We start from the raw sequence: 12,525 nt of genomic DNA, 5'->3' as shown, positions 1-12,525 counted from the left end.
AATTCACCCTAGATTCTCAGCTAGTAAGAGAGCAAAGCAATCGTCCCTCTTAAACACACTGCCTTATTTCCACCCCACCCCCCGCCCATTTCCAACCGGGATTGGGGGGTGGGGGGGGGAGAAAAATGAAGAGCAAATCGCCTATGCAACCCATTCGGTTAAAGGGGTGGGGGTGTCTTTGCGACGCTTTCCAAATAACTGCTACAGTGATGGTGACTGAAGTACACGATCTCCTAAATAGCAAGGAACTGATTTCTCAAACTTTCTACCAGATTAATATCCCGAGGTTTCAGAATAATCAATTTAAGCAGGAGTCAAATCCTCTCCCACCCCAAGTCGGGGCATTTGTGCATACTGATTTGCCCGAAACGTAACCGCCAGGGCTGGGAAGCCATTCGGGGACATCTGGCCCTGCCTGGCTGCTCGGGGAGGGCCGCTGAAGGGGGGTCTGCGCGCACAGCGCTCCTCTCCGGATGGGAAGTGGTACACGCCGTCCTCCCGTCCCCGAGTCGCGTGTCTAGGAGCACATGGTATTTAGCGGCTGGTGTTCATCCTTCTGACATAAGTAAAAACAATATTTCCCAACACCTCCAATAAATCTTTCTTATGTGGCAGAATTACTGAAGCCTATGAAATTTTTGGTTTCTCTGGTTTCATTAAAAACCTTTTAATTGTGGCTTTCTGAGTTGGCCCCAGGTGTTGGACTCTTTTCATTACATTTTGCTCTAATGTGATGAAATTCTAATTCTCTCCTTACCATATGGTTAAATTTCCCAACTGAGAATTAGTTGAAAAAAGGAGAAATAATCTATTAATCTCTGTAATAGATTCACAAATGAGTTTCGCCACAAAACCTGTTTTTGAATGGTAATATCAGAACAGTTGGGCGCCTTATTTCATAAAGGAAGAGTGAGGGAGACGCAGAAGCTTCTGCATTGTCACCTGGAAGGGATGAATAACCCGCGGTATCTTTTCAAAATAATTGCCTGAGATTCAGTCTCAGGGGGACAGAAATACTTCGCCGTCGTCGGTTACCTTCGCGCCTTAGGATTTACTGGGACCCAAAGACTGACATACAGCACGAGGGCTGCGGAAGGCGTTCCAGCCTGGGACCCAGGCTCGCGGTTCTGGGAAGCTTGAGCCAGCCCACGAGTCTCACTGGGGACCCCAAAGCCCTCGCTCACCGCTTTCCTTCCACCCTCCCTTCCCGGGCGCTCCCAGCTGTTAACCTCTCCCTTTAGGAAACTAAAGACATGCTCTTGTTATTATTTTTCAATTGGCAGCCCCTACCCCCACTGGGATAGTAAACAAAGGTTCTCTATAAACGTGTAGTTGAGTCGAGTGTGCCTGACACTAACTTATTCAAAGTCCTCGGAGGACCGAGGCTGCCACCGTTGTGGCTCTGGGCGAAGTGGAGACACACACGGGAGTCTGACTCGGTTCTTCATCCAGCCTGCTTTTCAGTGGGACTCCTGCCGGCCAGTCAGTAGGCCCTGGAAGGGCAAAGGACCTTCCTCTCCCGGGCCAGGTGGTAGCTCCGGCTTTGCCGTGCCCTGCGAGGGCCTTCCGGAATGCCCTGCAGAGGTAACCACAGAAAGCCGCCCAGGCGCCTCCAGCCCCGGCTTAGACTTGGGACCCCCGTCGGCTTCCTGTCCTTCACCGTTTTCAGATAACTCTGCACGGGAGGGCGTCTCATGGCCTTCCGCGACCCCACCTCCACACTCTTCTCCTTCCTCCCTCCCCCTCCCCCCACTCACCCAAACTTCTGGGAACAAACTTTTGCACAACTTTATTTCATTCAGTAGGGGGCAAAAACGTCCTTTTTTAGCGGTTCGAGAAAATCCTCCAGGTCTCCCCGGAGGAGGTGACTGCTTAATAGATACTGGAAATTTAGTTTTGGGAAACTGCCGGAGAATTTATAGAAGCTCTAAATGTGGGCCTTGTAACAACCGTCGGGGAATGGTCTTTGAGGTTTATGCACTCGTAAACGTTTGCTGATTGCTTCTGGGAAGTTGTCAGGCACTTAACACTGCATTTATCTCACAGGGCAATGAAAACACATCTGCCTGGCCTCTCGTTACCTGGTGTAATCGTCCTCAGCCCTAAGTCACCGGCTGGGCTCTCCTCCTCACTTGAGTGGGAACCCTCCGCCTGGTTTCAGGCTGGCGGAGGAGGGCTGACGTCAGCTGCTCACTTGGTGCCCTCTGGGCGCAGGAGCTCAGGAAATTTGTGCACTTGAACTTTGTTCTTGGCAAGAAACGGGGGTGGGGGGGGGTGAGGGGGAGGGCCTGGGCTCCCGGTGTAACTAGCAGGCTGACAGAGTAGCAGAGAAAAAGCCAAAATAAACACATTCCGGTTCCTTGGCATGAAAGGCTGGGAAGTTAGCCCTGGGCGAAATCTCCTGACTCAGAGATGACCCCAGAGAATGAGCAATGCAAGTGAGGTTTTCTGACGGTGCTTATTCAGAGGTCACTGTGAGTTACCCAGTAATTGTGGGACAAGAAATGTAGGGACTGTTTCGTCTCTTCTGCCGGCAGCCTGGCAGGAGAAGCTCAGGCCCCTCGGCAGGCAGGTCCGTGCTCGCCGCCCCCGGAAACACCCGGCAGAAGCCCTTGGGGTGCTGGGATGGTTGGCTTAGTGCCCGTTGGCCCACAAACATCAGCACAAGGAACGTTCTTGGCCGAGTGTTGGACACCAAGTTTACAGGCGACAGAGCATGTTGTACAAAGATGAATACAGTTTTGTTACCAACTGCAGGAGGGAACAAACCTATGGCATTGAAAAAATTCTAAAATAGCAAGCAGCACTGCACTGAAATGAGCTTCAGACCAAACTAATTTTTTTAAGTCACACTTAAATTTGTTAGTGATCGTCTTTAGATTTGTTATTAATCTTTGCTTGAAATTTGAAATAGGAACCTAAATAAAATCAGAACGGAACACAATCTAATCTACTTTTCAAGAGGAAAGCCTGGAGTCCCTCTTTGTTATGTCTATAGCCCCGATAAACAGTTTATTGCTTACCTAGATTAAAAAGTTGGAGAACACGGAACACTGGGATTTGTGTATCTGTGTGTTTCCTCAAAGGGAGGCTTGTCCGTGTGTGTGTGTGTGTGTGTGTGTGTTTCAATTTATCTACTTGAGAACATTCTAAAAAGTAAAAGCAAAGTTTGGCAAAAATGACATGAACTTTCGCTTGAGAGCTGCTCTGGAAAAGCAAATCCTCTGAGAGTGATGGGACCCCTCTGCGGGAGGCATTTACCGGCCTCGAAGAAGTCCAGTCTGGCTGGGTCCCAGGAGACCCCAAAGGCACATCTTCCCACAAGGTGAAGTACCCGATCCCGCGCCGTAGAAGCAAGGTGCACCCCTCTTCGCTCCAGGCTTGGGCACCTTTGGCCGCTCTCCAGCCGGGGTCGGAGGCGTGCTGACCTTGAAGTTGCACTTGCCTGTCTCAGCCCCTCGCCCGCCCCAAGCTGTCTGGTGGGTGGCACTTGGGTCAGCTTGAAGCCTGCACAGCCGAGAGTTATCATCCTGCGCCCTTTCGGGGTTTGGGAGCTCAGGATCAACCCGCTGGCAGAGAAATGGAAGCCCAACGAGCTCCTGAAGTCAAGCCTTTTGTTACCAGTATTTTCTTACCCAGTTCGCCAGGTCCTACAAAGCTCACTGCAGAGAGATACTATGGGTCCATGCGAGTCTTGGGGACAGGCGGGGCTAATGAGGAGGACGGCAGCGAGGGTGCAGGGGCCAAGGGAGCTGAAACGTAACTGTCAGTAAGCCCAAGGCCCCAGCCTTCCAATTGCTTTGAAAGATTTGGCGATTCCAAGAACTTCGACCGCGGAAGTGTGGAAACCTGTTGATATAAAGTTCTTTCGGGAAGATTTTTCTTTTTTGTCTTTATCTATTTTAAATAAAAAGAGGTTGATCTTCACGATTGTTAGCCGACAAGTTATCTTAAGTTTGAACAGACGTTGAAGGAGGACCTTCATCGCCCGAGAAACCGTTTTTTTCCAGCGCGACTGTGCGCCCCACGCGGGCGCGCAGGTGGGTCCCCCCAGCGAAGGGCTCACCTTCCACCTGCGGGAACTTTCATATTATGGCGACTTTTAAGGCGAGCGGAAAAACTTGCTGCCTGCACTGCACTGCTGAAACCCTAGAGAACAATGTAGAATGTGTGGATGGGGGTAGACGAAAGCTGGTGAAAAGGGTTTCGAAAAATTAACTGGGATGTTCTGCATTCAATTGCACTGACTAGGTGATATACTTTTTTCTGTTACACGTCCTCCCCCCACCGAATCTTGTGTTTAGCGAAGGTTGGAAAACATCTAAAGTTTTAAAAAAGAAAAATTGTTAACACTTTTAGGGCTTGCTTGGTCTCCACTAATCAAGAAACAAACTCGAAGGGGCTGAGATCAGCTTTGGGATTTTGGTTTTGCGATTTAAAACCCACAGCGCCATCTCCTGGCAACGAGGAGAATATCGAGATGGATGACAGCAATACTGAAAAGCTGAATATGAAATATTCAAATACGACTCTAATGCCTCAAAAATTGTTTCAGTGATAAATAGATTACCGTGACAAAACATGAGCTGGAAATTCATGATCATTAAAAGTTGCCAGATACAATTCTGGAAGCTAATTATTTGTAAGTAGGAGTTTGTGTTTTATATCTACACATATAATTTTTATAGATTCAAACATAATTATTTTAGGAATTGATAAATATGATTCATCAATATACCACAAGTGCATAATTTGAGGGGATAAATTAAATCACAGGTTAATTTCTAAGTCAGGATTTGGACAAGTCATTTCCTGCCAAAGTTACTGTAACTTTATAAATGCTTAAGTGCACTCAGGAATTGATTGGCTAGTGAAAAGCAGTGCTGAATTACTATTCAGATACCTTAATCATCAACAGATTTCTCTTTCAGCTATTGGTACTTTTAGTAAAAGCAGTCCTATTTGTTTACTTTTTGTGGATGATGCTTACTACCCATAGGAGAAGGGAGACTAATGTGAAATGACCATTTGTTGAAACAAATTCTTCTAGTTCTTCGTGGAATTTTAGTAGTCAACATTAGTAAGCAGTCTGTCCCATTTTTCTCAATAGCCCTTCACTTTCTTTATTTAACAGTCATCTCATGTCACAATCTTTCAGGATTAGGGTTTCTGAGCCTGAAATACCACCCGAAGCTAAATCAATTTCCAAAAACTTAAAGCACATATTAGAATCTGAATACCTAACACTTTTGTGAATCAAAATGTTTCTGAAGTGTATTTTCCAAAATGTGCTCCCTTTTATAAGGAATACTAAAATCCAGTAAAGCCTAGAAATGACATCCCAACTAAGAACATTTTTCAAATATGATTATATACCCCGGCCAGCTGTTTAAAATAAAAATACAAGTAGCTATGCTTTTTGTAGTATACAAAACATTATGAATATCCCTCAAAAACATTGCAGATAGAACAGACAAATATAAACTCCATTTCAGGAGAAAGATTAATTTTATTTGATTAATTAAAGCAAAGGTCTATTAAACCAAATATTTGGACTCATTTATTCTGTCAATGCAAGAGTTTCTGTTTGAGAGAAATTTGATTATATTTAGGAAGAACTAGATCAACAGATGGTTAGTTAGGGAGCTTTTCACAGTTAAATTTTAAAATTTAACATGGATAAATTTGACACCTCAAACAATTTTGATGAGGTCATTTGATCTATTATAGCAATGCAGTATTGTCAGACATATTCGTTTTAACTCATGTTCAAGAAACATTCGATTCATGTATCTGGCTGAAATCTGCATTGAGTGAGCTGTCCACTTGGAACAATATACATACAAACATCAGACACTTATATTCATACTATATTTACATGTTGCTAAGAAAATATTATAAAAAGGAAACCGACAGCTGCAAGGCATGAAGGCAAGAGTGACTAAACATGAGAATACTGTTCCTCTGGTGCAGTGTTTCACGTGGACTACCTGAAGGGGCCTCCCAGAGCACTCAGTGGTAACAGCGTGCCAGCCGGGCTGTCTGTCCATTGTAGTGTAATGTCCATGTGAGAAATGGATGTTACCATATGGTATGGAGACTTTAAAAGTCAATCCCAAAAGTGATTGGGGAGCTGCCTAGGCCTTAGGTATTTCCGGAAAAAAAAAAATCTCCCACTACCTCATGGATAAGAAGCTGAGTTTTCCCAGAAAGATTGTTTTGTAGTGCATGTGCCAGAATGCAGGTGGGGCAAAAGTAGGCTTACAGTTGTTCATATGGAAACTAATGTAATACTTAATAAATACTAATCCAAGAATAAACTTGGTGCTTCATGTGCTCCCAACTACTTTTTCCTCATTCTGAATTCTGACTCCCTTGAGTTGCTTTCCATAGTCCCACAGCTTTGGAGAACACGTGTCATGGGGGAAATAAAAAGGACAGAAGGAAAGCTAAGGAAAAGTAGGTGCACAGATTTGAGGACAAAAAGTGCATTTCGTTTATTCATTTTCTTTTCTTTTAAAATTAAGTTTTTGAATTATGATTTTTAAAGATATCAAAACCTGATTGCACTTCCTTGCAAATTGCTTTAAAAGATATGAGCTGGTATAGTAGAAATCATGGATTCTTAGCAGAAGTGCTATGTAATCTTTGGCAATTTTCTTGATCCTACTTAGCTTCAGGAGGAAAATGGATCTATTAATCATTGCTTTCCCAACTGCTTCAGGGTATTAATCAGGGAGACTGTGTGGAAGCATTTTGCAAACGCTAAACTGATATGTGGATCTAATGTTAACGCTTTATTATGCTTCTGTGACCATTTTGTCCAAACCAGTGTAGTCACGTTTAATTATCATTGTTGGTTAGCATCTAATTTACTTTTTCTTTTTCTCTCTCTCTCTCTTTTTAAGATTTTATGTATTTGTATTTAGAGACAGGGGAAGGGAGGGAAAGAGGGAGAGAAACATCAATGTGTGGTTGCCTCTCCCGTGCCCCCTACTGGGCACCTGGACAGAAACCCAGTCATGTGCCCCCACCAGAACTGAACCAATAACCTTTTGGTTTGCAGGCTGGCACTCAATCTACTGAGCCATACCAGCTAGGGCAATTTACTTTTTCAGTCATAACTTTCAGGTGCTGATATACTAGGCTAGCAATTCATTGCTTCAGCCATACTTGAGGGTCACAGGGTGCAGGTGGGCATGGGGCCATTTCTGTGGGGCCTTTTATGCTGCCAGGCCATCCGTGCCCATACCCTTCTCTGCCTCTCCCTTCCCCTGAGTACCTGACTGCTCTGCTTGTGGAGTGCTCCCTCTCTCTCTTTCTGCTTTATCAAACTGAAGGAATTTGTCTCTAGCCAGTTACAAAGTGGTCACCATAGTGTGATTTGACTGAATCAACTGGTATATGGATATGGAAATGGCTGTGGGTTTGGCTCAAAGTCAGTTCTGATTTGGATATCCCACAGTGTTTTTATCCTTTGCAAGAATCTTACATGATAATGCTTCAAATGTGTGGAGCGCACTTTTCAATTTAGTGGTTTGTTATATTGATGATTATGCTATTTTTCCTTCTTCCTTATAGATTGTTTATGTGAAAGCTTTGTGTATCTGGATCTATCTGTGTAGTCTTTGTGTGCTATTTCTTTCTTCCTCCTTATAGCTGGAAACATCGATGTTATTATTAGTTTTGTTGTGTATAGTACAATATAAGTCAAATTGGTTGACAGTGGTCACCTTAATGCCAACTTGAATTAATTGTTAATGAAAGATTTATGGAGACAACATAAAATGTATTACACATCTTATCTTCCCTGACCCATTAATTTTTTTAAAGATTTTATTTATTTATTATTAGAGAGAACGTAAGGGAGGAAGAAAGAGAGGGAGAGAAACATTGATATGTAAAAGATACATTGATGGTTGCCTCTCATATGCTCCCACCTGGGGATCTGGCCCTCGATCCACACATGTGCCCTGACTGGGAATCGAACTGGTGACTTTTAAGTTCTTAGGCCGGTGCTCAATCCACTGAGCCACACCAGCCAGGGCTAATTTAATTATTATTATTTTTATCAAGAAAGGTAATCAGGTGTGTCTAAATTATTTTTTCTTTTTAAACTTCAGCTATTTATTGCCCAGAGGTTTCATTATTCTGGAAGTATTCGGAGAGAATTTCTACTTATATTTTATTATTTTATTAGAATCAGAGTTATATCAATTGTATGTGGATTGAGAAATACAGTTAAAGTAAGGCAATGATAACATTACTGTGTTTATAGAGATTGTTTTTTAGAACCTGAGGGTGGAAAAGTTTTCCTAAACAAGACAAAAATCAAAGGACTCACACAGGAGAAGGTTGACATATTTAACTACGTAAAAACTTTACAATTCCTGTTCTGCAAAGGAAGAAACCATAAACAATGTTAAAAAACAAATGGCAGATTAGAGAGAGAGAATAAATACATTGAGTATGCAAAGAACTTGTACAAAACAAGAAACTATCCAACAGGAGAATAATTTAATCTGGCAATTAACAAAATAAATATAAATGTCCCCAAAATGATATAAAAGATTCTCAGACCAACGAGGAAAATGGGGACTGACTTGTAGATGGACAGCAGATGACAGCTAGCGGGGACGGGGTCGGGGGGCGGGGCCCGCGGAGGTTAGGGGGTGGAGGGATCGAGCAGAAACGGAAAAAGACTCAGGGGCATGGACTACAGTGTGGGGATTGCTGGTGGGGGGTATGAGGAGACCAAATGGTAATGGAAAAAATACAATAAAGATTAAATTTTTAAAAAGTTGTTCAGAATCATTAAGAAAAAGAAAATACAAATTAAAACAGTTTTATAAATAGTCCACATTTTAAAAAGTTAATAATATGAAGAGTTGTGAGGACAATTGTGACAGTGAAAGTTGGTACAATCCTTTTGGGAAAGTAACTTGGGTTCTGATCCCTAAGAATCTACCATATGAAAATAATGGCGTAAGTAACAGGATTTTCTTAAAATGGCAGAAAATACCAAACAATCTAAATATCTTTCAGTAAGTAAATGATTATATAAACTATGGTGTCTCCATCCTATGAAATAGAATACTGTTATAAAAATAAATGAGGTTGATATATATACATGGAAAGACACTTCTGACACATAATTAAGTTGAAAGACACCTTAAAATATGCCACAGGCATATTTGTTATTAAACAAAAAGGTATGTGGAAAAGTTTTGCAGGAAAATATCCATGCAGGAAAAAATCTGAAGGAAATTTACTGACCACTTAACTGGGATTGGAGGGTCAATGGGGTAGGGGTTTCATAAGTTACATTAAATACTTTTATAAAAAGTGAAGAGGTTATAGGTGACAGATGTTTACTGTTTGTTATATGGATAGCTTTTTTCTTTAACAATTAAAAAAGCGGAAGAATAAAAGATTACAGTCCCTAGCTGAGTAGCTCAGTTGGTTAGAGTGTCATCCCAATATGCCTAGGTTGTAGGTTTAATCCCCCGTCAGGGCACATGTTAAGAATCAACCAATGAATATATGAATAAATGGAATAACAAATCGATGTTTCTCTCTCTCCCTAAAAATAAATAAATAAATAAATAAATATAAAGAAGAAAGAAAGAAAGATTATATTAAAAAGTATTAATATGTCCTCTAGGTTCTTTGCATCATTATTCATTCTTTATCTTTTAAAAAATAATTTTCTAATTTTGAAAATTTGCTCTCCATAATTTTGCTCCTTAAATTGCATTATTTAAACCATATTCTTTCATGTTATTTGGATAAAGAATGAACTTAAAAATAATAATGGTATTTATAAACAATATATTTTCACTTGATCACAGATATCTGACTTCTTTACTAATAATTCAATTTTTGAAGAAAATTGATGACATTAAAAATACTTGATTATATTGCAATACTAGTGACTTTTATTGAGTTTCAATAATGAATAACTTGGTTTAACTTTGTAAATTAAGGCATTTTATGCTTATACATTAGCACGGTCACAAAACTATTTTTTAAATAGCAGAAGAAATAAAGATTTTTTTTTGTGATGCAAAAATGCTTTCAGCTCTGACAAAGTGATTTTGGGAGTGTGATTTTATCCTCTTGATCTCCTCACATGTCTTCATATTGTCATTCACCCATTCTGTCCCCTGCTTCCCAAGCAAAAGAACAATGGTTTCTGCCTTTGAGGTTACTAAATTCACACTTTAATCTTTCAGGGGCTGCTATTTCCCAGTCACACTCGGGTGTCTGATTGTCAGCTTTATGTCTCAGAAAGTATTCCCCACAATTCAGGTACAGTAAAGTATCTAGCTCCAGCTAGCCTCTGTGTACTATATAACTTTTATAGTCATTATAAAAAATAATTTATTGAAAAAACTTAAACCTTTTCCAACTCAAGTGACTTTTGATTTAAATGTCTATGATCCTGGCTATGGTAATCAGTGATGGCAGATTTTTTTTTCTGAATTAAGTTTGCTGTTTTGCTGCTTATATTACGAAGTTTAGAAAATATTAGAGTAACATCATCTCAAAGATAGTTGGTTAGAAGAAATGGAAAGTCTATAGTCTACATTTTAGCATTACCTGCTTTGGAATCACATTTAATACAAGGCCTAGAAAAATTTCTTATTCTTTGTGTCATATTTTTCCTCTTATATATATTTTTACTTTATTCAGGCTGCTACAGTGTAAACTCTAAAATATAGCTAGCCTCTCTCTGTTGTGACTATTGGAAATACATTGTGAGGTGAAATTATAAGAAGCAGGCTAAGCTATTAACAGTAACATTAGATATTTAGCATGATAATTAATTATTAAAAGAGTTTTAGGAGGTCATTTAAAGGTGATGGTATAGGCAACAAATCTCTGCGAATGCTTAACTGCTTAACCTCTAAAGACATAAACTCTCAATATACTGTGATGTGAATTTGAAGGTGCTGAGCTGACAGCGGTATTTCCTTCGCACACGAATGTAGCTGACAAGATCAGTGTGTCCTCTGCACCCTTAGACACTCTGGTCGGGGACTTTATCCATTGCTTGCAAGGTGTGTTTCACTAACTGTGGGCTGCTTTGTTACCTGCTAGACTTTGGGCACTAAAATGAAATCACCAGTTATTCAAATGCAAATGCAAATAACACCAAGATAATTTTATATTTGCCAACTGAGTTCTTCTGACTCAGAGTATGGTCAAAGCAATTAAGTCATCTTTCATCTGTGGGTAATTTGATGTGCCAAGACCCAGAAATGTCATTTGGTTTGATCATGCTACCATTTTAAAAGGAAGCAATTTGCATACAACTTACAGTCAGAGCAGCTCTTCACTGTGTGTGTGTGTGGGGGGGGTGTTCTTTCTCTCTTTTTTTTTTGTAGGATCAAGCTCCCCATATTTTCTAGTTTCTAATGCTGGCATTGCAGCTTGTTTTAAATGCATGGACCTCTTTAAATTTTAAAAAAGATATTATAATACTGAAATAGAGTTGAAAACAACGTCAGACTATACAGTCAAGGGGGAATCTGTTTTCTTTGTTTTTGTAGAGCCTGCTGCTGATTTAGGAATAAAGGATGATGTGTTTGTTGTTTGCTGTCTATAGAAGCTTTAATATCAGTCTTTACCATCAATTTCAAAATATATTGAAGGACAATAAAAGACAAGACAGTAAAGCTTCTTTATAGAGATCTGAGGAGATCCTGAACACTGCTAACTTTCTTAATAAGATGTCTTGCCCTGACTGGTGTGGCTCCGCTGTTTGAGTGTCATGCTGCAAAGCTAAAAGTCCCCTGTTCGAATCCTGCTGAGAGCACAGGCCTGGCTGCGGTTGCGCCCCGCATGAGGGTGCGTGCAGGAGGTAATCGATCCATGTTTCACATCAGTGTTTCTGGCCTTCTTTTTCTCTCTCTGAAAATAAACAAATACAATTTAAACAAATACAAATAAACAAACAAGATATCTCAAATGAATGCATGTGGGGAAAAATTCCTCCCACAGTAAAAGAAGCTTCAAAGGAGGGAGTGTATTGGAGAGGCTTACAGATGACGACGTATACAAGAAAGCATTTTTAGTGAGTGTGACTCTTACCAGAGTTGACAGTTTTGAGACATGGGTAGGCTTGCGAGGTAAAAGAAAAAAGCAGAGGGATCCAGCAGTAATTTCTTCAGTCTATTTTTTAGAAAGAGCAGTCCTGCGAAGGAGAAACTGTGCTTCAAACCTCGTTAGTAGGATACAATGTGATTTTCATCTTGATAAGAGTAAGCAGGGAGTTTAAAACTCACCTGAAGGAGCAGAATCGGGAAAGCTCCTGCCTCTATGAAGTATGTCAGAGTAATTTCGTAACCTAAATTAAGGTAAGTGGTGACAAAACCTATTTAAACATTCCGGCGTCTATCTGTGCTAACTTCCATCAGTTCGTGCAGTACAATTCAACTCGGTGGGATGCGGGGCCATTCGGCAAATATTCAACAGGGTACAGGGCCTTCTTTCTTTAAATCCTGATTCTAATATTATTTC

The 12,525-nt window shown here is 40.8% G+C and overlaps 1 long non-coding RNA gene across 1 annotated transcript; it reads left to right on the top strand.

Annotated features, from left to right (window-relative positions):
* The first annotated feature begins 3,186 nt into the window (after positions 1 to 3,186).
* Positions 3,187 to 12,011, top strand: LOC118501720. Its single transcript, XR_004904364.1, has 4 exons — positions 3,187 to 4,642; positions 10,236 to 10,311; positions 10,953 to 11,063; positions 11,556 to 12,011. It is a non-coding gene; the product is annotated as an uncharacterized LOC118501720 (long non-coding RNA).
* The last annotated feature ends 514 nt before the right edge of the window (positions 12,012 to 12,525 follow it).

Source organism: Phyllostomus discolor, chromosome 7 (assembly GCF_004126475.2).
Source record: "Phyllostomus discolor isolate MPI-MPIP mPhyDis1 chromosome 7, mPhyDis1.pri.v3, whole genome shotgun sequence".
Taxonomy (NCBI): domain Eukaryota; kingdom Metazoa; phylum Chordata; class Mammalia; order Chiroptera; family Phyllostomidae; genus Phyllostomus; species Phyllostomus discolor.
The sequence above is the reverse complement of the archived record's forward strand: the minus strand, read 5'-3'. Positions and strand labels throughout refer to the sequence as shown.